Source organism: Triturus cristatus, chromosome 3_1, assembly GCF_964204655.1.
Source record: "Triturus cristatus chromosome 3_1, aTriCri1.1, whole genome shotgun sequence".
In the NCBI taxonomy this organism is placed as follows: domain Eukaryota; kingdom Metazoa; phylum Chordata; class Amphibia; order Caudata; family Salamandridae; genus Triturus; species Triturus cristatus.
Genome location: NC_140583.1, coordinates 916,887,050 through 916,912,840, shown reverse-complemented (window position 1 = coordinate 916,912,840; position 25,791 = coordinate 916,887,050). Strand labels below are relative to the sequence as shown.

The following is a 25,791-nucleotide window of genomic DNA, read 5'->3' as shown; positions in this document are numbered from 1 at the left end:
GAGGTCAAATTCCCAGGCGTCAGGCGAAGCACCACCACCTGACAAAGAGTCAAAGCTACTGGACGCGTCAGGAAAGCACACTGCGTCACAGGCAGCCAATATATGGCGTATCGGCAACACTCAAGCGCTATTGGCCAGATACGACAGAGCGCCTTATGATGAGTTAGAAACCATCATGCACCATCTCCCAGAAAAACACAGAAATAGGGCCAATGAATTAATTCAAGAGGGCAAGACCATAACTAACGCCTCTATACTCTGTGCCTTAGACGCAGCAGACACGGCCTCCAGGGCCTTCAACACTAGCGTCCTCCGTCGCCATGCTTGGCTGAGAGTTTCAGGCTTTAAACCTGAGGTACAAGCCTCCATATTAAATCATCCATTTGATCAAGAACATTTATTCGGTTCATAAGTAGATGAGGCCCTCGAGGATTTAGAAAGACACAGATACGGCGAAATCTATGGGAGCCCTACAGTCACACCCTCCTAGGCGCTCCTTTCGCCGCTCTTCCTTTCGGGGCACGAGCAGAGGCTACTCCTCAGCGCGTCCACTTCCTACATATCCCCTGTTCAATCCACCTTCACAAGGGGTTATCAAAGAGGCGGCTATAGAGGCAATAACAATAAAGGCAGAGGCAAAACAAATACCGCCCGCTCTGCCACACCGCCTACCCAATGACTTCCCCCTGCTCCCACCAGACCATCCCACTCCGGTCGGGGGCAGATTACAACATTTCCTTCACGTCTGGGAGTCCATCACATCAGACAGATAGGTGACCCAAATTATTCGTTCAGGGTACTGCCTTGAATTGACATCTACCCCCCCCCCCCCCCCCCCCAACATTCCACCCAGGCAACGCCCAATGTCACAAGAACATTCCACGTTACTAAAACAGGAGGTAATCTCCCTCCTGCAAAAGGAGGCGATAGAACAAGTCCCCGCCAATCAACAAAATTTAGGGGTCTACTCCCTATATTTCCTGATACCAAAAAGAGACGAGACTCTACGACCTATCTTAGATCTCCGGCCTCTAAACACATACATACATGCAGACTATTTTCACATGGTAACACTTCAGCAGGTACTTCCGCTCCTCTCCCAGAACGACTTTCTCACCACTCTGGACTTGAAAGACGCATACTTTCACATTCCGCTACACCATGCCCACAGAAAGTACATCAGATTTGTAGTGGACAGGCAACACTACCAGTTCAAGGTGCTCCCATTCGGGGTCACAACAGCACCAAGGGTATTCACCAAGTGCTTAGCGGTAGTGGCGGCACACCTCCGAAGACAGCACATTCACGTCTTCCCATATTTGGACGACTGGCTAATAGAAGCCACGTCCTACAATCAATGTGTACACCACACCGCCACCACAATCCAACTACTTCACCAGCTAGGTTTCACGGTGAACCACAAAGTCCCAGCTAATACCATCTCACACAAAGCAATACCTCTGTGCCACCATAGACACCTCAAAAGCCATAGCCAACCCCAATCTTGCCAGGATTGCAAGCATTCAGGCTTTGCGTCAAAGATTCATGCCTCAACACTCTCTCCCAGCAAGAGTGTTTATGCAACTGATAGGGATGATGGCCTCTTGCATTTTCATAGTACCTCATGCAAGACTCCAGATGCGTCCACTCCAAGAGTGCTTAGCGCGCCAATGGAACCAGGCCCAGGGGCAACTGACAGATCTGGTGTTGGTAGACGGTCGCACCCATCGCTCTCTGCAGTGGTGGAACACCACAAATCTTTCCAGAGGTCGACCGTTCCTGGACCCGGTTCCACAAATAATCCTAACAGACGCATCGCTCTCCGGCTGGGGAGCTCATCTACTACACCTCACAGTGCAGGGCACATGGACGCCGCAACAAAAGTTACTCCGCATCAACCATCTGGAGTTACTGGCAATCTTTCTAGCCCTGAAATCCTTTCACACACAGATTTTAGGCAAGGCAGTCCTTATTCGCACAGACATGACGGCCATGTACTACATTCAAAAACAAGGCGGCACACACTCTCCACAGCTCTCAACTAGCACAGAGCATATGGAGATGGGCAATTCCACACAATCTTGCTCCTAGCCCAACATGTCCCAGGAGTCCAAAGCACCATGGCAGATCTGCTCAGCAGACAGACGCAGCAGATCCACGAGTGGAAACTTCACCCGCAGGTTCTTCACCCGTTCTTTCAGATGTGGGGGCATCCACACATAGACCTCTTCGCCACCCACGAAAACAAAAAATGCCCAAGCTTCGCCGCCAGATACCCACACCCATTGTCCAAAGGCAATGTGATATGGATGAACTGGTCAGGCAAATTTGCGTACGCCTTTCCACCTCTCCCACTAATTCCATTAGTGGTGCGAAAGCTACAACAGCACTCCCTTACACTGATTCTAGTAGCTCCAACATGGGCCAGACAACCGTGGTACACCACGCTGCTGGAACTCTCGGTAGTGCCACACCAAAAGTTACACCTCTCACCATGCCTCCTAACCCAGAACCATGGAGAGATCAGACACCCGGACCCAGCTCAGCTCAACCTTGCAATCTGGCTCCTGAGATCTTAGAATTCGGATACCTAAACCTACCCCCTGACTGTATGAACGTCATCAGAGAAGCTAGACGCCCTACTACTAAAGCCTGCTACGCTGCAAAATGGAAAAGATTTGTTGTTTATTGCCATAACACAATCAACCCTCTAGACGTATCTATACAGCACATCATATGCTACTTACTCCATCTACAAAGGTGTAACCTAGCATATACATCCATTCGGCTACACCTCGCAGCAATTGCCGCTTAACTACAAAACAGACAGCACCTATCACTTTTCAGAGTGCCTGCCATTAAAGCCTTCATGGAAGGCCTCAAACTAATAATTCCCCCCAGAATACCACCCTCACCTGTGTGGAACTTAAATATAGTTCTCACAAGGCTAATGGTCCCGCCCTTCGAACCTTTGCATAAATGTGAACTGCAATTTCTCACATGGAAGACAGCTTTCCTTCTAGCCATCACTTCCCTTAGAAGGGTCAGTGAGATACAAGCACTTAATATACAAGAACCTTTTCTCCAAATGCACCCAAACAAGGTTGTTCTCCGTACCAACCCAAAATTCCTACCCAAAGTAATTTACCCCTTTCATCTAAACCAATCGGTAGAATTACCGTTTTTTTTTCTCGCAACCTCAAACGGTTGCAGAAAGGGCTCTACACACACTGGATGTTAAAAGGGCCTTACTTTACTATATCCAAAGAACACAACCTTTCAGAAAGACAGAACAACTGTTTGTCTCTTTCTCTCCACCACATAAAGGCAACCCCATCTCGAAATCAGGGATATCTAGGTGGATTGTAAAATGCATACAGATTTGCTACCACAAAGCAAAGCGCATGTTATCTGTTCCCCCTAAAGCCCACTCTACAAGAAAGATGGGGGCTTCTATGGCTTTTCTAGGTAACATCCCATTGGATGATATCTGCAAGGCAGCTACATGGTCAACACCGCACACTTTCACTAAACATTACTGTGTAGATGTGCAAACCAAGCAACAAGCTAGTGGGCCAGGCTGTACTAAAACACTATTTCATACCACTGCAACAGATACCGGTGGTCGCCGCTAGGGTTGGGAACTACTATATAGTCTATGCAAAAGTGTGTAATCTGCAGCTCATATGCCTCGAACGGAATATGCTACTTACCAGTATGCATCTGTTCTTGGCATGTAGAGCTGCAGGTTCGAGGCATGTGGGCTGCTGAATTCATATCTGTGCATAGATCGCCGCCTAGTGTTGGGTCCGGATGTTTGCACGTTGTTGTCCTGGAAGAGTCTTCGAAGTATCCTGAGATAGGTGACTCCTCCCCTGGACCACAGTGCGCATGGGCATCCTCTCTATCCTCAGATTGTTTTTTTCCGCCATTGGGTTCGGATGTGCTTATCTTAGCTCAAGTTAGGAAAAATTAGTTTAAGGCCAAAAGGCCTTTAGTTTTCGTCGGTACTGTTCCCGCTCGGTATCGACAGCTTTCTTGCTTAGTTTAGCTAACTTCTTCAAGTTTTTCGGATCCGTTTAATCCGATCATCGACCTTACATCGACGATGGAATCGAGGACCCCATTCAAACGGTGTCCTGTTTGCCACGCCAAATATCCACATATCGACGTCCACCCGGTGTGCAACAAATGCCTCTCGCCGGATTAGACAAATCGAAATGTATAGCCTGTGCCCGATTCCGATCCAAGAAGACTCTCCGGAATCGACGGGCAGCGAGATTAGAAGCGCAGCAATCGGCACCGGCCACGGCAAACATCTTCAGCACCGAGGACGAAGATGTTGAAAGCGTGGAAGACACGAACTACAGCCCCGCTTCCGAACACGATTCCCGATCGGAAGACGCCGATGAAGCGCTTTTTCACAGGGAAGAAGCAGACGATGAGGTAGGAGACTACGATGAGGCCTTTGGGGCCGAAGAAGATGGCTCTGGTGAAGAGCAGGGCCTATCCGTCGAAACGGAGGCTATCAAAGTGCGTCATTCTACGGCTCCGGTCGAGGGATCGCCTCCGGGCCTTACCCAAGATCAATCCCGCAGTTCTTCGGCCCGGCCTCGAACATCCAGCAAGAGCCATTATTACCGAAAAAGACTGGTTTCCCTTCAACGAAACCGAAACCAATCGTCGCACCAGTTACACAGAAACCGAAAGTGAAACTGGCAGTGGTCGGCTCGAAGCCCTCGAAGACCTCCACTCCTTCGACGCCATCCCAAACCATCGGCTCCGAACGCACTAAAAGGGATTTCGGCGCCGAACTCTCTGCTGCGGATGTCGGTACCAACCCGAAAAAGGCCATCGGTACCTCAAAAGCACCTCGGCCGCCGGCACCGAAGCAATCGGCCCCGACCACAAAAGTTAAAATGGCCGCTCCATCGGAGTCTACTTCGAAGGCAGCGACTAAGGTCAAGTCATCGACTCCGTCGACCGCTACTGCCTCTCCTCGAATCGATGACCCTGTGGCTCCGAAGCAGTCCTCTGCAGAACCACTCCGCACCAAAGAACCTTCGGCGTTCTCGGTGCGACAAGTTGCGGCGTCCTTGCAACGCATCAGAACAGGCAGCCCTCCAGTCCACATCGGGCCCCGACCCGAAAAAGGCTCCAAAGGCACCTTCGGCACCAACCAACATTACTTTTGGTTTGCCGCCGTCCACGGCGCCAAAGATGTTCGAGATCCGAACACGTGTCCGCCAGACAAGGTCCCCATCCGCTGGACACTCTCCTACTGAGCCTTCACCGTCCCAATTCATCGACGCCGACACCGGCAGACTCATGCTCCGAAAACGGAAGGTCACACCAGAGCAGACCTTGGGCTCTTACAGAATCCCTCTAAAGCAGAAACTGCCAGCAGAATCGGAACCGGTTCTATACGAACGCCTGCATACCTCCTATCTGGATCCCCAGTCCTTTTCTCCAACGCCATCCGACACGGACGCAATGGAGGACTACATGGGTGATGAGACCACCTACCCTAGGGATATAGATCCTGAAGAGCAGCAGGACCCAAATCAAGCTTGGGATGACCCTGCAGAGCCGGGTGCCACAACAGATACCCAGGACACGCAGCTTTACGGTGCAAAAACATCTCCCACAGAGGACACTGCTGCCTTCAATGCCCTCATAGAACGTGCTGCAGCCAATCATGGAGTGCAACTCCACTCTGACACAGTTGAGGAAGACTTCTTGGTGGACACTTTCGCCTCCTCTGAGAGGACGGTCAAGACTCTGCCCATGTTGAAAGGTGTTCTCAAGCCAGCAAAGGAAATTTTCAAGGAAACAACCAGGGCACGGGTGCTGAACCCCAGGATTGAGAAGAAATACAAACCTGCGCCCGGGGACCCTATGTACATTAGAGGGCAGTTACCTCTGGACTCCATGGTGGTTGCAATCGCTCGCAAACGAGCGCACTCACAAACGACTGGTGATGCTCCTCCCCCAGACAAAGAATCCAAGGTGCTGGAGACCTCAGGCAAGAGGATTGCAGCTCAAGCAGCAAACATCTGGCGCATTGCCAATACACAGGCCTTCCTGGCTCGCTACGATCGTTCACACTACGACACACTTGAGTCACTACTCAAACATCTGCCAGACGAGTACAAAGAGGCAGCGGAGCTCCTCATCAGAGAGGGACAACTCCTTACAAACGCATCCATTAAGTACGCACTAGATGCTGCCGACACAGCTGCGAGGGCAATAAACACGAGCGTCATGTTACGCTGACACGCTTGGTTAAGAATCTCCGGATTCAAACCTGAGATCCAAAACATCCTAAATCAGCCTGTCAACCCCGACTACTTATTCGGACCGGAAGTTGACACCACTTTAGAAAAGATAAAAAAGGACACTGACACTACGAAGTCAATGGGGGCTCTGCAAATGAAGACATTTCGTAGTGGCTCCTTTCGTCGCCCCGGAAATAGGGGAGCAGCTAGAGGACAGGGGTCACAGCAGACATTCAATAAAGGGGGCACACAGAGTACCTACGATAAAACAACAGAGGTGGATATCGTAGCTCCAGCACCAAGGGCAGAGGACGCGGTTACGGCAACACCAGGTCCTCACCCAAGAACAAACAGTGACGCCCTCTCCCTTCCCCCCGACCACATAACACCTGTCGGGGGGAGACTCCAGCGGTTCCTGTCCATGTGGAATACCATCACCACAGACAGGTGGGTCAGGGATATTATCCAGCACGGTTACGGTCTCGAATTAACCTCCACTCCACCCACAATACCGCCAAAGCACCGTCCTATGTCCGCAGAGCACTTAGCATTATTGCAGCAGGAAGTGCGAAGTATGCTGCAAAAAGGTGCAATAGAGGTCGTGCCCTTCAACCAGCAGGGGACAGGGGTGTACTCTCTGTACTTCCTAATCCCAAAAAAGGACGGGTCGCTCAGACCTATATTAGACCTGAGACCCCTCAACCACTACATTCTCTCACAGCATTTCCATATGCTCACCCTACAACAGGTTCTCCCGCTGCTCAGCCAGGGAGACTTCCTAGCCACGCTAGACCTCAAAGATGCGTACTTCCACATACCCATACACCTGTCACACAGGAAATATCTCGGGTTCACTATTCAGGGGCAGCACTACCAATTCAAAGTCCTCCCTTTCGGTGTGACAACAGCACCCAGAGTTTTCACCAAGTGCCTAGCTACAGTGGCTGCACATCTACGGAGACAACACATTCACGTCCACCCTTACCTGGACCAGCAATATGCCAACCACATGTCAATCACCATTCACCTTCTTCACAGTCTGGGATTCTCACTAAATTACCCAAAATCACATCTCCAACCCGCACACGTACAACAGTACCTGGGTGCGAACATAGACACTCTGGCAGCCACAGCTCAGCCAAATTTAGTGAGGATCAACAGCATGCAAATGCTGATCTCAAAGTTCAAACCTCAACACTCCCTTCCTGCGCGAGTGTTCATGCAGTTGATAGGCATGATGGCCTCCTGCATTTTCATAGTCCCACACGCAAGACTACATATGCGCCCGCTTCAGGAGTGCTTGGCACGTCAATGGAATCAGGCTCACGGGCAATTAAAAGACCTAGTGTTGGTGAGCGGTCGGGCATACAACTCTCTGCATTGGTGGAATCCACAAAACCTTTGCAAGGGCCGACCGTTCAAAGAGCCTGTTCCACAAATACTGACGGCGGACGCATCTCTCCAGGGATGGGGAGCTCATGTACTCAATTACACAGTGCAGGGACTATGGACAATACAACAAAAGAAGATGCACATCAACCTTCTGGAGCTGATGGCAATCTTCCTGGCAATGAAGGCATTCAAAGTACACTTGTGCAACAAAGTCGTGTTGAGCCGGACGGACAACATGACTGCCATGTACTACATCCAGAAGCAGGGAGGAACACACTCTCCACAGTTGTCTCATCTGGCTCAGAGCATGTGGAAGTGGGCCATTCAGGGGAACATATTCCTCATGGCGGAACACCTCCCCGGCAAGGACAACCAGATGGCGGATCTGCTCAGCAGACACAGCCACCAAATGCACGAGTGGGAGCTACACCCGTCAGTACTCCAACCGTACTTCCAACAATGGGGTCATCCAGAGATAGACCTATTCGCCACAAACGAAAACGCAAAATGCCAAAGCTTTGCCGCCAGGTTCCCACATCCACAGTCGCAGGGCAATGCGATATGGATGAACTGGTCCGGCAGATTTGCGTACGCTTTTCCCCCAGCACCGTTAATACCGCTGGTAGCATGCAAACTGCGACAGCACTCACTGACACTCATCCTAGTTGCTCCCACATGGGCGCGCCAGCCATGGTACACCACCTTTCTAGAACTTTCCGTGGTGCCGCATCAAAGGCTGCGGATCAAACCTGCACTCTTAACGCAGAACCATGGCGAAAATCAGCACCCAGATCTGCAACAGCTGAACCTGGCAATCTGGCTCCTGAAGTCTTAGAGTTTGGCTACCTAAACCTGCCCCCCGACTGTATGAAGATCATTAGGAGGCCAGGAGACCCACTACCAGAGCCTGCTATGCAGCCAAATGGAAGAGGTTTGTCATTTATTGCAACAATGACATTAACCCGCTAGACGCATCCACTCAAAACATAATCTGTTACCTCTTACACCTATACCGATGCAATCTGGCATACACCTCAATACGTATCCATTTGACCGCAATAGCAGCCTATCTCCAGAACAGGCAGCACCTCTCTTTATTCCGAGTGCCTGCCATCAAAGCTTTCTTGGAGGGACTTAAATGAGTAATTCCCCCAAGACCCCCACCAGCACCGGTGTGGAACCTCAACTTGGTCCTCACCCAACTGATGGGTCCACCCTTCGAACCTCTCCACTCATGCGAGATTCAATTCCTCACCTGGAAAGTAGCTTTCCTAGTGGCAATCACTTCGTTAAGAAGAGTTAGTGAACTCCAGGCACTAACCATTCAAGAGCCATTCATACAAGTTCATACCAACAGGGTCGTACTACGTACTAACCCCAAATTCATGCCTAAAGTAATATCGCAGTTCCACATGAATCAAATTATTGAACTGCCTGTTTTCTTTCAGAATCCAAAAAATGTCGCTGAAAGAATGCTCCATACACTAGATGTCAAAAGAGCCCTCATGTACTATATAGACAGAACTAAAGACTTTAGGAAGACAAAACAACTTTTCGTTGCCTTTTCTCCACAACACAAAGGCAACGCCATCTCCAAAGCAGGTATAGCCAGATGGATCGTTAAATGTATTCAAATTTGCTATCAAAAGGCTAAACGCACATTAACGATTCCCCCACGAGCCCACTCAACACGTAAGTTAGGGGCGTCCATGGCTTTCCTGGGAAACATTCCTTTACAGGATCTATGTAGAGCAGCCACATGGTCCACTATACGTACATTTACCAAACACTATTGTGTAGATGTACACTCAAAACAGCAGGCAGCTGTAGGACAGGCTGTTCTCAAAACTCTTTTTCAGACCGCTGCAGCTGGCACTGGTGGCCGCCGCTAATAGGAGGTACTGCTATGTATTCTATGCACAGATATGAATTCAGCAGCCCACATGCCTCGAACTGATTATGCTACTTACCAGTATGCATCTGTTCTTGGCATGTAGGGCTGCTGACATTCATATCGCCCACCCTCCTCCCCGGCGCCTGTGGCAGCTGCAGCTCTCAGAATTACTGTATAGCATGGTCATCACTTACTGTATCTACTCCATCACTGCCACAATGGCGAAAAACAATCTGAGGATGGAGAGGATGCCCATGCGCACTGTGGTCCAGGGGAGGAGTCACCTATCTCAGGATACTTCGAAGACTCTTCCAGGACAACAACGTGTAAACATCCGGACCCAACACTAGGCGGCGATCTATGCACAGATATGAATATCAGCAGCCCTACATGCCAAGAACAGATGCATACTGGTAAGTAGCATATTCAATCTACACACGCCCACCCGCCTCCCCGGCTACCTGTATCTGTTCCAATCTATCTTATTTAGATAACAACACACATGGGTTTCTTCACTATTACTACGCTCCATCTTTCCCTGTTGGCGAAAAACAATCTGAGGATGGAGCCGAAGCCCATGCGCAATACGGACCAAAGGAGTCGTCACCGACCTCGTGACTTCCAAAGACTTTCCAAGAGGAAAAACAAACTGCAAACAATCGGTCCCAACACCAGATGGCGATCTATGCAAAAGTGTGTAGATCTGCAGCTCTACATGCCAAGAACAGATGCATACTGGTAAGTAGCATATTCCTTTTTCATCTGCAAACTCTGGCTCCGGCCGGACACCGCAAATCTGCACCACTCTGCATCCACCGTCCACAGCCCAAACTCAAGTGGGCAAACGCCACGAGGCGGTCCCCCCCACCCCCGTCGATCCTAACCAGAGATTCGGCGACCCCTGACCTGACTCCAGCCGATGCCTGCAGCCTAAATCCGGAAGGGCCCCCCCCCCACCGCAACCAGGACCTGGTAAGAAGATCCGACCCTAAAAGGCACCCCTGCACCCAACGCCCCATGACCTTGGGTGTCCAAACCGGTGCCTAACCAACCCCCAACTTCCCAACTTACCTCTCAGTGTTGGTCGCACCCAGAAGACCTTTGTTCCCAACCCTGCAGTGCCTTAGCAAACCGGAGGTTCTCCATTGCAAACAGGATGCCCACTTTCAAAACGGAACTCTGCACCCGGCCGCCCTAGTGCCGCTGAGGGTGCACCTTTTGGTGCTACTTTGTTTCCCCATTTGCCCTGAGCTAAAGTCTAGGAGCTTTGCTCCCACAACCAAGTGGCCTGCTCCTCGGCAGCCACCAATCTGAGTTCCCCTATCCCCCACTGGATAACATTGGGCCTCCGTACTCTGCACCCAGCTGCCACTGATGGTGTAAAGAGTGCGTCCCTGACCCTGGGGGACCCCTGAGTCTACCCCCAGAACCTCAACTCCCACTACCAAATACTTACCTTAAAACCGATAACTCTATTTTCCTCCGTAGGATAACATTGCCTGTTTTTCTTCGAAAAGTTTCTAAGTGTGGAGTTTGAGAAACTAAAGAAATTCTTTAAAACTGTACCAGTTATATAAAAGATTTTACTGTTCACAGGAAATGTCTCAGAGTAGTATCCATGTATACTACTCTGTGTACGAAAAGCTATCTCAAAAGTAACTTACCTGTCATCTTACTGAAAATCCTATACAAAGTATATGTACTGTATTTACAAAGCATTGCATTTCTCAAACAATACTGTAAGTCAAAAAAAAAGTGAGTTTACAATTGCAATCCAAACTGTGCTACAAACTGTATATTTACTGCAAAGTACTTCTCGCTTACATGTGCCAGGCTTGCTTGGTTCTAGGAAATAAAATAACTAAACATTTTTCTACAGAAACAATTGGTCTGAAGTTCAGTTCTTGAGTGTGTGAATTCATTTGCTGACTGAGTGTGTACAACAAATGCTTAACACTGTCCTCTGATACAGCCTTACTGCTCGACCACACTACCGCAAATAGAGAGTGAGGTGCTATCTAACTTTACCTCTGCCTACCTTTGGGGTTCCACTGGACTCTGCACACCTCACTTTGGTATAGTATATGCAGATTGAGCTTCCTACAATAGGTAGGTGAAAGTGTGTGTGTGTGTATATATATATATAATCAGTCAGCCGGTTGACTGATTAATAAAGAAGTTTGAGCCAGGACAAGGCGTCGACATCCTTGGGACCTTTTCAGGGGAATGTACGATATGATGCGGACTTTGCTGGAGTAGTCCGCGGTATACGACGCACCCTCTGATTTGGAGTGCGGCGGCAGGTACTTGAGCGTGGAGGAGCAAATATATATATATATATATATATATATATATATATGAAATTGCATGCCACAAAATACAAGGATCAAAGACAGCAGATAAACAATGTTTCCATACAACAAACTGTTTCATCTGCGTTTCCAATGGATGATGTGGAGTCGATATTATTGATAAACGATACAAACCAATGATGAAACACAAGATCCTACAAACACTGCTGAGACATAAAAAAAACCTGGGATTCATCACTGATGTTCCAACTAAAAGTGGTTTTAAAATCAAATCAAGGTTCAATCCCAGTGTAGCATAAGACAGTATTGAAGCTTTTCATCAGGCCATGATCTTTGAACTTATTAAACTGCGGGAAGACAAATCAGATCAAATACGGGATAATCTTACAAAGGGACAGAGCGGCCATAAAAAGTATAATGAATGATCCCACAGTAATCATCAAGCCTTCCGACAAAGGGGGCAATATTGTTATATGGGATCTTGACAGTTACAGAGAGGAAGCGCTACGCCAGCTGAGTGATGTAAATTGTTATGAAATCATTAGCTGGGAAACCTATGGTAATATGGAGAAGATGTACTCTGAAATACTGATTGGATGGTGGAAAAGTGGGTTGTTAGATGATGAATACAGATTTTTGAAGAATGACAATCCAAAAATACCCTGTATTTATTTCTTACCCAAAGTGCATAAACATCCAACCCAACCACCAGGGAGGCCCATTGTATCATCTAATGGGGGGCCTTTTGGAGAATACGTCCATATTTCTTGATCACTTTTTGGCACCCTATGTGAAAGACTTAAGATCATACTGTAGGGACAGTACTGACTTTCTAAAACAAATTCAGGTCGGATGGGAACAGGGTTTTTTAATGAGATCTTTAATGTCTGTTCCTTATACACCTGCATAGATCGAGAGAAAGGTGTAGGAGCTTGTATGTATTATTTGAAAAGGCAATGTTTGGAAAAATTGGAACATACTATGATGCTTAAACAAAATGATGCTTTACTGTCTGAAAGAAAATATATTTCTGTTCGAAAAAGTTTTGTACAGACAAATCGGGTACTGCAATGGGCACCTGCTTCACCCCCAGCCTGGCTAATTTGTTTCTGGCCTGGTGGGAGGAGCAGGTGGTGTGTACTGATGAAAATGAGGTGTATACTGAACATATACCAATCTGGCTATGGTACATAGACTATCTCTTCATTATATGGGATGGTGGAAGGGATCAAGCTATGGAATTTATTGATATACTTTCTAGAAACAATTTGAATTTGAGTTTCACACATACCATCAGTGATGAAGAATTGAATTTCTAGATACTAAACTTGAAGTTGTCAGTGGGAAGTTATAAACCTCCTTATTTCGTAAAAGCACATCAGGTAATGCCACGGTCCATGCCCCAAGTCATCACCCCGCTCCCCTACTCAATAGTATTCCATATGGGGAATTTCAGCGGGCTCGCAGAAATTGCAGTACAGATGAGGCTTTCCACAAGGAACAGCACAATATGAACCTACGATTCAAGCAACGTGGGTATTCTGATAAACTTCAAAAACAGGCCAGCAGTAAACTCAAGAACACTTTAGACTGACATCCTCTTTGCCCCAAAAAAAGAGGGGATGATGGAGAAAGATAGAATGGAAAGTCCCAGAATGATCATGACGTACAATGCGAGACCGGGCAGGTTAAGAAAATTACTGAATAACACTGGCCCCTCATTAAATCTGACCCGGTTATAGGTAAAACAGTGAACTCTTTTCCCGTGGTTACTTACAGAAGATCCACATCACTAAAAGATCAACTTGTACAAAGTTATTGGAACCCAGTACCTCCATGTACATGGTTATCTAAACCGAAGGGTTTCCATAAATGCAATGCTTGCAAAGCATGTAAAAATACTTCCAGTTGCAAAACGTTCAAGGCACATAACGGTAGTGACAGGAATATTAACAAATCTATTACCTGTACCTCAGAGTACGTCATTTATCTTTTGGAATGCCCCTGTGGGCTGCGATACACAGGAAGTACCAAATTGGCCCTGAGAAAACAGATTTTGGAACATCAACGTGCCATTACCAATCTGGATTTCAATTATCCCGTAGCATGACACTTTTACAATATGCATAACAGCAACAGGGATCTCTTGAGGTTTTGTGGTATTGATCAGGTACCTAAAAATATTTGTGGAGGTAACAGAGAAAATGTTACGCATTTTGGAGTCCCGTTACTTCATAGATCTTCAAACCAGGACTCCATATGGTCTCCATAAGGAAGAAGAATTAAGTACCCATATAGGCACTTGGTGATTCCCTATTGCCCTCTTCTCAGGAGAACTTTCTGTATCCCAGATACTAGTCAATATGGACAGTTGTCCTTTTAATAGAGATGTGAACCACAAGCAATGATGGTCATTAACTCTTGGGTGTTAATATATGACAGGGTTGGGTTAAACCCTGCCTTTTTATGCAATTAGGGAGCACTAGAGATTGCAGGAAATATTAATTTTGGAAGGGGTTAGGCAACTAAACATCCTATAGTCAGTTATTTAGACAATCATGGAATTTAGAGCTTGAATTTTTTAGACTCTTCTCATATGTCTATAAGGAATTGATAGACTATGAGAATGATTTTCCCTGGTGGGATTACAGAGTTGCCAAAATTATGACCACATGCTTCCAATCTAATATGAGCCTGTTTGTACTCACATAGGTAATGAAAAAAGATAAATAAAAAAATTAAAAATAGTATATAAATCTTTATAAAACTAGATGAATGAATTTCACCCGATTATAATTGGGTTGTATAACACCTTCACCTTTAATGTAATCATTTCCTCATTCATTTTATACTTTTTGTAATTGTCACCGTTGCACTTTATATCATTTATAAATGTACTTCTCTCGTCAATAGCCATAAAATAATTCTTTATACAAACATAAACATTATTTAATTTTGAGATACAACAATGCAACCGGGAATTTGCCTTTAAAGTACATATGATTCGCTTTAAGAAGGTAACAGTTCCGTGTACGCACATACTACATTTTTTGTATGAGAAGCGGAAATGAATAGATTGATTTCAACACTGCACAAACAATCACAATTGTGGGACATTATTTTCTGTTACCTAAAATAGATATTGATTACAGTGACCGAATTGGTTGTACATTTGTACGTATATGTGAAATTTAGCTTACATTAAGCTACGAGATCGGCACCTTTCTTTCTTTTATTCTATGAATTGCGTAAGGAGTGTCACTACTTTTTCAAATTCGAAAAATGCATTTAAATTTATGAATGTCACAATTAATATTGGAGGACTAGAAATTACATCCTAAAGCGAGCATTTTTGTAATCAAAAATAATCATTGAAAGTATTTTGTTTATTTCCATAATGATGATGTTTAAAAATGGCGACTAGAGGGAAGTAAAGTAAACTTGACAAAGGCCAACCGCAGCTGAAACGCGTTGTTTACAGCTTAATAAAAAGTACCAGAAAGTACAGATGGTTGTGCTGCTTTCTTCCTGAATTTGTGGAAGTCAACCCCCTTGAATGTTTGTGGCTTTCTGCCGCCACGGCTGGCACCGACTCTTTTGGGCAGGGAACGACGGCAGTACATTTTGAGGCTGTGTATGTATATGTATATACATGTATGTGTGTGTATGTGTATGTATGTATGTATGTATGTACAACACTCCTCTCAAAACAAAAGGACACGACGTAATGTCTTTGACAAATCCAGCCTGGGTTTAATTTGTGGCTATGTAGGACGCGTTTCGCCTGAACCTGCAGGCTTGTTCACCAACAATTTTGTCAAACAATTCCACCATTTATGCTGTGCACGTGACTACAAAACAAATGTACATGAAAAAAGATTCGTAGTTTGCTGCCTGTTGCGAACAAATAGAACGAAATCAGGCTAAATATCACACAAATTATACACAGTTCATTAAAGTGTAGACTACATTTGGCAAATCTACAATTACGATTTATATTGTGGCATGACTTTATCAAACACGGTCCTTTTTTTGGGGAAAGCAACATACATCAAGTAACACTGATAGTAGTCAAACCGCCCGTGTGGGCATAGAATACCAATTTACCAGTTACTGTAATTCAGCCCCAGTGGGCAAACTGATTGTGTTTTGCTCATCCTATAACAGAATACCTCACTTTTAAAAAAAATATATATAGTGATTTTTATCAACTCCTTATTGACAAAACAAAAACTAAACTAATAAATGATAAACTATAATGTTTTAAATTGTTTAAAAACGGAAAACTCCAGGAAAGGTTATTAAAGCTCAATAAAGGGCCTATAAATGTGTGTACAGGTCTTCAATGTTAAGGCCAATTGGTGCTTTACTGTTTAGTTCTACAATATACCGTGATTCCAGTTTTCTTAGATCTTTGTCTATCTCCACCCCTAACATTGGGTGGGATCGCATCAATGACAAAGTATGATAAACCCGTCACATCACTTCCATGACAAACTGCAAAATGTTGTGCCACTGGGTATGCTCTATCAACATTTTTGATGGCCCTTAGATGTTGAAGTATTCTCTTATGGACAGGAAGAATTGTACTGCCCACGTACTGAAGTTTGCATGGGCAGCTCAGCACGTACACAGCAAATTCCGTTTTGCAATTAAACTGCCCTCTGATATTTTTCTCTATTCTCGAGCAGCCTGTTGTAAACTTCTTTGTGTTGATGCCATGCTGACATGCTTTACACTTCGAACATCTAATGAAACCATCTTGACGTTTCAAGACAGACAGAAGTATCTGGATGAAGCATATAAACAACTTAATAACAGAAATAACTATGTAAGAGTCCCTCCTGCCTTGATGTTAAACAGTAATTCAGTATTTAATACCAAACTCCAGCAGTGGTATGATCAAGGCTTGTTATCACATGATGAATTTCGATATTTAGAGATGAAAAAATCCAGTAACTCCAGTTTTTTATCTTATTCCAAAAGTCCACAAAGATCTAAATAATCCCCCAGGAAGACCAATCATCTCGGCCATTGGGAGTAGTTTGGAAAACACTTCTAGGTTTGTGGACTCATTTTTATGTCCAATGGTAAAATTACTGCCTTCATTCATTCAAGATACAGGCGATTTTCTAAAAAGCATTTATGATGTACCATGGAAAGATGACATGTTGCTAATGACCATTGATGTCACTACGCTCTACACGAGCATAAGACATCAAGATGGCCTTAATGCCATCAAACATTATTTGGGGACAAGACTAATTTCTCTATGGGCTCATAGTCAAATGTTATGCTCTATGGTGGAATGTTGCCTTAAGAATAATTTTTTTCTCTTCAATGGGGAGTTGTTCCACCAACTCTGCGGCACTGCGATGGGCACCTGCTTCGCCCCCAGCTATGCAAATTTGCATATGGGCTGGTGGGAGGAGCAGGTGGTCCGCCGGTGGTGCCGGGAGGAATGGGACAATAACATCCTCCATTGGAGTCGATTCATTGATGATTTATTTATCATTTGGAGGGGAACGGAAACATCAGCCAATAATTTTGTTAAACTCCAGATTAACAATCTCAACCTGAAGTTCACAAGTACTGTGAGTAAGAATGAAGTAAAAAAATTTTTTTTAGATCTTACGGTTTATGTGAAGAATGGTCACATGCATACACAGATATTCCGTAAACCAACAGCAGGTAACACGTTGGTACATGCAACAAGTTTCCATCCCAGCAACCTCATCAGAAGCATTCCCTACGGGGAATGTTTAAGAACAGTACGCAATTGTAGTGAAGCTAACATCAGGGAAATAGAATTACAGACCTTACGTTCCCGCTTTAAATTGAGAGGTTATGGGGATGAGTGCATTCAGAGTGCAATTCGGAAGGTCAAATCAAAAACAAGAGAGGAAATTCTATTTCAACCATCTGAAACCAGCAAACGTAAACAAACTACAAGATTCCAATGAGTGTAGACTGGTGACTTCATTAAATAAACAACATGGGCAAGTGCGCAGTATTTTATTGAAACACTGGTATTAGATACGTAATGACCCCATTCTGGGTCAAATAGTATCAAATAAACCCTTAACGTTCAGAAGAGCTAAATCATTCAAGCAAATGTTGGTGAGTAATATGGCACCCAAATCTTTGAAGCAGCCCCCCAAAACATCATGGTTGAAACGTCAAGATGGTTTCATTAGATGTTCAAAGTGTAAAGCATGTCAGCATGGCATCAACACAAAGAAGTTTACAACAGGCTGCTCGAGAATAGAGAAAAATATCAGAGGGCAGTTTAATTGCAAAACGGAATTTGCTGTGTACGTGCTGAGCTGCCCATGCAAACTTCAGTACGTGGGCAGTACAATTCTTCCTGTCCATAAGAGAATACTTCAACATCTAAGGGCCATCAAAAATGTTGATAGAGCTTACCCAGTGGCACGACATTTTGCAGTTTGTCATGGAAGTGATGTGACGGGTTTATCATACTTTGTCATTGATGCGATCCCACCCAATGTCAGGGGTGGAGATAGACAGAAAGATCTAAGGAAACTGGAATCACGGTATATTGTTGAACTAAACAGTAAAGCACCAATTGGCCTTAACATTGAAGACCTGTACACACATTTATAGGCCCTTTATTGAGCTTTAATAACCTTTCCTGGAGTTTTCCGTTTTTAAACAATTTAAAACCTAGTTTATCATTTATTATTTTAGTTTAGTTTTTGTTTTGTCAATAAGGAGTTGATAAAAATCAATATATATATTTTTTAAAATGTGAGGTATTCTGTTAAAGGATGAGCAAAACACAATCAGTTTGCCCACTGGGGCTGAATTACAGTAACTGGTAAATTGGTATTCTATGCCCACACGGGCGGTTTGACTACTATCAGTGTTACTTGATGTATGTTGCTTTTCCCAAAAAAAAGACCGTGTTAGATAAAGTCATGCCACAATATAAATCGTAATTGTAGATTTGCCAAATGTAGTCTACACTTTAATGAACTGTGTATAATTCGTGTGATATTTAGCCTGATTTCGTTCTATTTGTTCGCAACAGGCAGCAAAATAGGAGTCTTTTTTCATGTACATTTGTTTTGTAGTCATCACATGATCATATCACGTGCACAGCATAAATGGTGGAATTGTTTGACAAAACTTTGTTAATAAATTATATATTTATATATAATAATATATTTTTTAATCACCAGCTTTTCCTTCTCATTAAGGTGATGAGCGATCATGTCAACTTGCTTTAACATTTTCAGAACGGCCTGCATTTTAAGATTACATAATGTGACTGGCAGTTGATCCCCCCCCTGCTGTTTTCTTCTCTGAGCAGTAGTCCGATTTATGAATTTCAGAGTCTGTTCTGATGTACTATTTAGATTTTCGGTTGCCAGTAACTTTAGGAGCTCAATAGAGCAAGTCTCCTCTTCATGCATTGACTGTAATCTGAAGCAGACGTGAGGTTCCCGATTCGTTTCATTGTCGGTTATCTTCGTACTGTGTTCCTCTGTAGCTACCCACCCCAGTCAACCAGATATTCCCAGTTTGCCATTCTTCATTGGTACATGGTTAGCCCTCTTTCTGAAACATCATCTCATTCGGAGTCTTTCTCCAGCCCATAACTGCAATTGGTAGTTTCACTGATATTGAAATTGCATTTTATAGCACTTCCTACCCATGATGAGACTTTGAACCACTTTATGGTGAGTAGCATATTTCTCTGGGCCGAAAGTTAGTGTTCAGTCCATCGCTTATTAGTGTTAGTCTTTTTTGCTAAAGGAAACCATTCCATGCATTTGTTTCTTCGTGGTACATTAGTGACTTGGTTATGATTATTAGAGGATTCGACATTGAGAAGGAACTGATTTAATAATAAAAAAAAAAAAGCTTAAAGACCTGCTTGAGATATGAGTAGTTTATATAGACAAGAAGCATATAAGGTAAGCAGACGTGCATTCAAGGTCATGCAGGATTTTAAAGTCTATAGCGGATAGGCTTTTTGCAAGAACACGTAACTGTGGATGTGAACCTGTGTAAAGAAACCGTTTCAATTCTGCTGTAGAGGAAAGTGGCAGATACTCAAAGCAAGCCCAATGCTAGCTTATATCCCTTTACCTGCTAACGTGAAGTGTGACAATGAACATCTAGCACCCATAATTACAATTTGACAACACTGCCATTCCCGTATTGCAAGCAATACTTTCAAACCTAGTATTGCCTCATTGCAAGCAATACTTTCAAACCTAGTACTTACTATGACAGTATATTCAATACCATAAAGCATTACAGTTTAGGCAAATCATTTTACACATACATAATATACACATTTTACGGTGGTGGGTGTTATACATACCATGTTTATTATATTGCAGCTGATAAACACATTGCGCTTAAAATAGCATTTTTATGTGACCCATTCAATTCCTGGTTCGAAGGTGCTATCCCCTGCATTTACCTGAAGAGCACCTTCACAGAACAGACACAATGTCCAGCAAAGTAGAAGTCTTTGGTCACCTTGACCCTCTAGTATCACCCTTGCTTCGTATCAGACTGGGAATAAAAGACCACTTTTTTGTCATGCAGCACATTATCCCTGAATGCACTATTACTTTATACTGTAAACAATGCAAGGGTATACAAATAGTAAAACTCAAAGAAATAAATATAAAGGTAATGCAATCACTCTATTGTAGATACTAGTGTCGGAACTGGGTGTTGTGAGGTATCAAGCGCTCGTATAGTAATCACATGTATGTATTTTAGAACAGGGTTTTTGCCCGCGTTGCATTCGGTGACTGGAAGATACACCATACTCCCCTGGTACAATCCTAAGATTGGTAAACCTGGCACGGCATGTAACATAATTATACAATATGATCATCACTTTTTGGCCATTTAATAAGGTTTTATTTATAATTCTATAGTAACGATATTGCAATCACTGAAAACCTGTCTTTTCCATATGAAGCATCAAATGATAGAAATTAACAAGGATCAAATGTTAAATTGCACACTATAAGATGGCGCATATAGCGCTTGTATGGGTGTAGTCTCTTTTCTCTTGTAACTCATGTGACGTAAACAATGTATAAAACATGGCGGCCTCCCGGTGTGTTGACAAACACCGAAGAAGGCAGGACGCCGTAACGCGTTTGTTTGGTCGGAATAAAGATCCCGAGATAGCGTTCCTCGTGAGTGCTTATTTTCTTTCATAATGGAGAAATGAGAGCTGCGATAATTTGTGGAGGGTACCGCCACATTTAAAATCACCCGTCCGCGAGTGATTCCCCGTTTAGGTTCAATTGTAGTGTCTGTCTATATGTATATGTGTGTATGTTTATATATGTATGTGTGTGTATATATATGTGTGTATATATGTGTATGTATGCATGGATGTATATGTGTATATATGTATTTTTGCAGTGTGAATCTTTCTGGATTCACTATGCTGTGCATTATTCCGCGATCTGGTGGTTGGGCCCGGATTCGTAGTCTTTCTTTTTTTTTTTTGGTAGCGCAGGTGGGCGTCGCCGTCCCACCATTTGGTGTACCTCTCGTGACGTCGGCGTGCATCCTGCGGAAGTCCCACCTTTGGGGCGCCATCTTCAGATTCTTTTTTCCGCCGTTGGGTCTGGATTGTCATCGAGAAGCTCCAGAGTTTTAAACTAAGGAAGAAGGAAAATACGCGAGTTTCATCGAAGGAGAATTTACAGAAGACTACAGAGGAAGGAATTACAGCCGGGACGGCGAAGGAGGAGATCCTCGCATTTCTTCGACGGCCATAGGAAAATGTGCATTCAGGGACTCTGAGCGCAATGGACAAGACACCATTTAAATTCTGCCCTAACTGTCACCACAAGTACGCGCAGAAGGACCAACATCCGGTGTGCAACCTTTGCCTGCCGATCGACCACGAGAGCAAGACTCTCCGGGTGAGAGAGACAGAGGAGAGCCAATTTCAACATGGAAGGCAAGGGTAAGGCCCCGTCGCTGTACGATCTAGGCCTCTACACCGACGATGAGGACAACATCGCCGAAGGACCTGATGTGTTCACGGTCGCAGAGACCGATAAGAAAACGCCAGACGAGGTAAGACACGTCGAGTGCGAAACCCCCGAAAGGGCCCTGAAAATCTGAAAGGGACTCTCGAAAAACAGTCTATGTCCTCAAAAGGAACACCGGGGCCGAAAAGCTCGACGACCGCGAGTGGATCCAAGGACAGAAAGCCCAACGGATCCTTCGAGAAGGACTCCCAGGTGCCGAAGGCCGCCGAAAGACAGAGTTCGTCGAAGCAGGCCCACAAGGTGGGGCGCTCGGCGACGAAAGACAAGCCCGTGTCGACGCAAGCTCCGTCGAAGAGACCTGCGGTCGACGCCGAGCAAGTCTCCGAAATGGAGAAGCAAAAGAGCAGGCTCGAGGCGAAGATGGAGAGCATCCTTCAGAGGATGGAGTTCGACGAAAAAAATGAAGAAGTTCAAGATCCCAACGATCCCACCGACGGAGGTCGTCGAGATCGAGGAACAGGAAGACTTTGACGCCGAAGAGCTGTCGAAGGATCCGGAAGAGGAGGAAGAAGGGCCCTACTATGAGGGAGAAGATGAAGAAGAGGATCAGCAGTCGTTCTACGGCTCGGCGCCGTTGACGACTCAGGAGCTCGAGTGGCCGGACATCGACACCGAAAATCCCGTGGAGACTTATCCTTCGAGGCCTTCGCCGCCAGACGACATCGGAGCATACAACATGGTCGTCAAGAGCACTGCAGCGGCTTTTGGAGTGAAATTAGACGAGGAAAAGCCGAAAGCTGATTTCCTACTCGAGACTCTGCTCCCCATCCAGACGAGGAGCCAGTTCCTCCCCATGCTCCAAAGCGTGATGAACCAAGGGAAGGAGGCGTTTAAGGACCCAGCAACATGCCGGTCCATCACGCCCAGAACGGAAAAGAAGTACAAGCACTCCTCGCAGGATCCCCCTTACATCAAGGGATCGGTCACTGCCAACTCCATCATTGCTTCCACGGCCAGGAGAAGAGCCAGTGTGCCGGCGACCTCGGGACCACCTCCCGATAAGGAGAGCAGAAGGATGGACCTCACGGGAAGGAAGGTTGAAAGAAACGCCGCAATGCACTGGCGCATGGCAAACTCTAATGCGCTACTGAACAGGCACCAGTACCAGCATTGGGATGAGATGGGGGAACTAGTCAAGCATCTCCCAGAAGAGTACCGACAAAGGGCTTCCCATCTAGTGGAGGAGGGGAAGAATATCGCCAACTCGTGCATTAAGACTGCATTGGACGTGGCTGAGACTTCGAGCAGACTAATGGCCATTGGGATCACTGAAAGAAGGCAGGCCTGGCTGAGAATTTCTGGATTCAAACAAGAGTTCCAGAACAACATACTGAACACCCCGTTCAACGGTGAAACGCTGTTCGGGGCACCGGTGGACGAGAAGCTCTCCCAACTGAAAAAGGAAAATGAGACTGCAAGGTCCATGGGGGCCCTGCAGTTCAGAGGGATGAGAAGAGGCACCCCAGCTCGGAGACCCTACGGAAGGGGAGGTAACCAGCAGGGAACGTCACACCAAGCATTCCAGCAAGGACAGCAGGTTGACAGTCACAGCCAGCAAGGACAGCAGAAGCAGAGCTGGCAGTACCAACCTTGAGGCCAGTCCTTTCGCGGGAGGGGAACCTGACGTGGCCAAAGAAGAAGAGGGGGAGACCAACCCTCTTCTAAGTGAATTTGCACGCAAGGAGACGCTCACTCCCAGTATACCTCGAGGGGTGAAGCGCAAAAAGAACACAGTGAGAGGGGTACACTAAACAAGTGCCTACGAGCATACAACACCGGTAGGCGGAAGACTGGGACTTTACCTTCAACAATGGCAAAAAATAACCACAGACAAATGGATATTTAACGTCATACAGCACGGATACTGCATAGAGTTGGAGAAAAGGCCTCCGAACAGGAAACCAAAGAAGACAACGCTCTGGTCAAGAGCTTGCTCAACTCAGGGAAGAGGCACAACAACTACTCCAAAAGGAGGCCATAGAACCAGTGCCATGCAGAGAAAGGAACAAGGGAGTGTACTCAAACTACTTCCTGGTCCCAAAGGTGGACGAAACACTAAGACCCATCCTGGATCTACGATTCCTAAACCAATTCATAAAGACACAAAAATTCAAAATGACATCGCTACAAGCAATGCTACCTCAAATACAAGGCGGAGAATACATGTCCACCGAGGATCTCAAAGATGCCTACCTGCACATCCCTATGAACAGGCGCCACAAGAACCTGTTAAGGTTCAACATCAACCAGGACCATTACCAATTCACAACCCTGGCATTCGGTCTAAAGTCCGCTCCCAAGGGTTTTCACGAAATGCCTTGCTGCAGTAGCAGCGTACCTAAGGAGAGAAGGGATTCATGTGTATCCTTACCTAGACGACTGGCTGATCAAAGCAAGTACTCTCGACCAGTGCGGGGAGCACGCAGAGCGGGTGACAAGAACACTAACAAGCCTGGGGTTTTCGATACACTGGGGAAAGTCATCAATTGCACCGCAACAGGTGAAGATCTTCCTGGGTGCGCAGATCAACACCTTAGACAAAACAGTCATGCCCAGCGACAGGAAAACAATAGCCCTGCTGAAGGAGACGTGTCTCTACCAGAAGGGGCGAGCTCTGACAGTGAGAACAGCGAGCAAGATTATGGGCATGATGGCGTCATGCATTCACCTAGTCCCCAATGTACGGTTTCACATGAGACCGTTCCAGGAATGGCTGCAACAACAATGGTCACAAGCTAACGGAAGTTGGGAGGATCTAGTGGTTGTTACGCACGCAGTGCAGGAGGAGATAGCATGGTGGAACAGGGAGAACATAACTGTAGGAAAGCCCTTGACACCAAGCCCAACTGTGACCATTACCACAGACGCATCCCAGATAGGATGGGGGGGGCGCACATGAACAAGCTCAGAGTGAGGGGTCTGTGGACTCCAGCAGATGCGGTCAGACATCAACTACCTGGAATTGAAGACCGTACTGCTAGCCCTGAAGGCCTTCCAGAGGCAGCTATACAACCAAGAGGTGTTGATACAGACTGACAATACTACCACAATGTTCTATATCAACAAGCAGGGAGGGACACAATCGATCCCCCTTTCAACTCTGGCACAAGAGATTTGGAGATGGGCCATCCCACTCAAAATAGACCTGCTGGCGATACTCCTACCAGGGAAAGACAATGTGGAAGCCGATTGACTCAGGCAGACCTCGGCATCCCACGAGTGGGAGCTCAATGGACAGGAAACGCAAAGGCTATTCAAAAGGTGGGGTACACCGACAATAGACCTGTTTGCAACACGCCTGAATGCAAAATGCCGAAACTTCGCATCCAGACAAACAGAAAAACAATCCCAGGGGAATGCCCTATGGATAAGTTGGTCAAAAACATTTGGCTACGCTTTTCCACCAATACCACTGATGCACAGGGTACTCGAGTGCAAGACCAGCAACATGACAATGATCCTGGTGGCACCACAGTGGGCGAGACAGACATGGTACTCACAAATGGTGGAAATGGCACAGGGACCTCCACACAAATTCGCAAAAAGAAAGGACTTGCTCTCCATGCAGAACGGAGAAGCTCTACACCGAGAGCCAGAGAGCCTCGGACTGGCAGCTTGGCTCCTGAAGACAGAGTTCGCACACCTTAAACTACCTCCAAGCACTATGCGAGTGCTGCGCGAGGCAAGGAGACCAACAACACGGAAATGTTATGGGGAAAAGTGGAAAAGGTTCACAATGTGGTGCAGCAAGAATAAACTGCAAGGAAAAATGACGAAGGAATCAACGGTGCTTAGATACCTCACACACCTTCTAAAGGCGAAACTTTGCTCATCGTCACTGAGGGTAC

At 45.7% G+C, this 25,791-nt stretch overlaps 1 protein-coding gene across 4 annotated transcripts in view; it reads left to right on the top strand.

Annotated features, from left to right (window-relative positions):
• Window positions 1-25,791, top strand: part of MARCHF7 (membrane associated ring-CH-type finger 7) — a 398,067-nt gene that overhangs the window by 80,256 nt on the left and 292,020 nt on the right. The gene's annotated exons all lie outside the window — the stretch shown is intronic.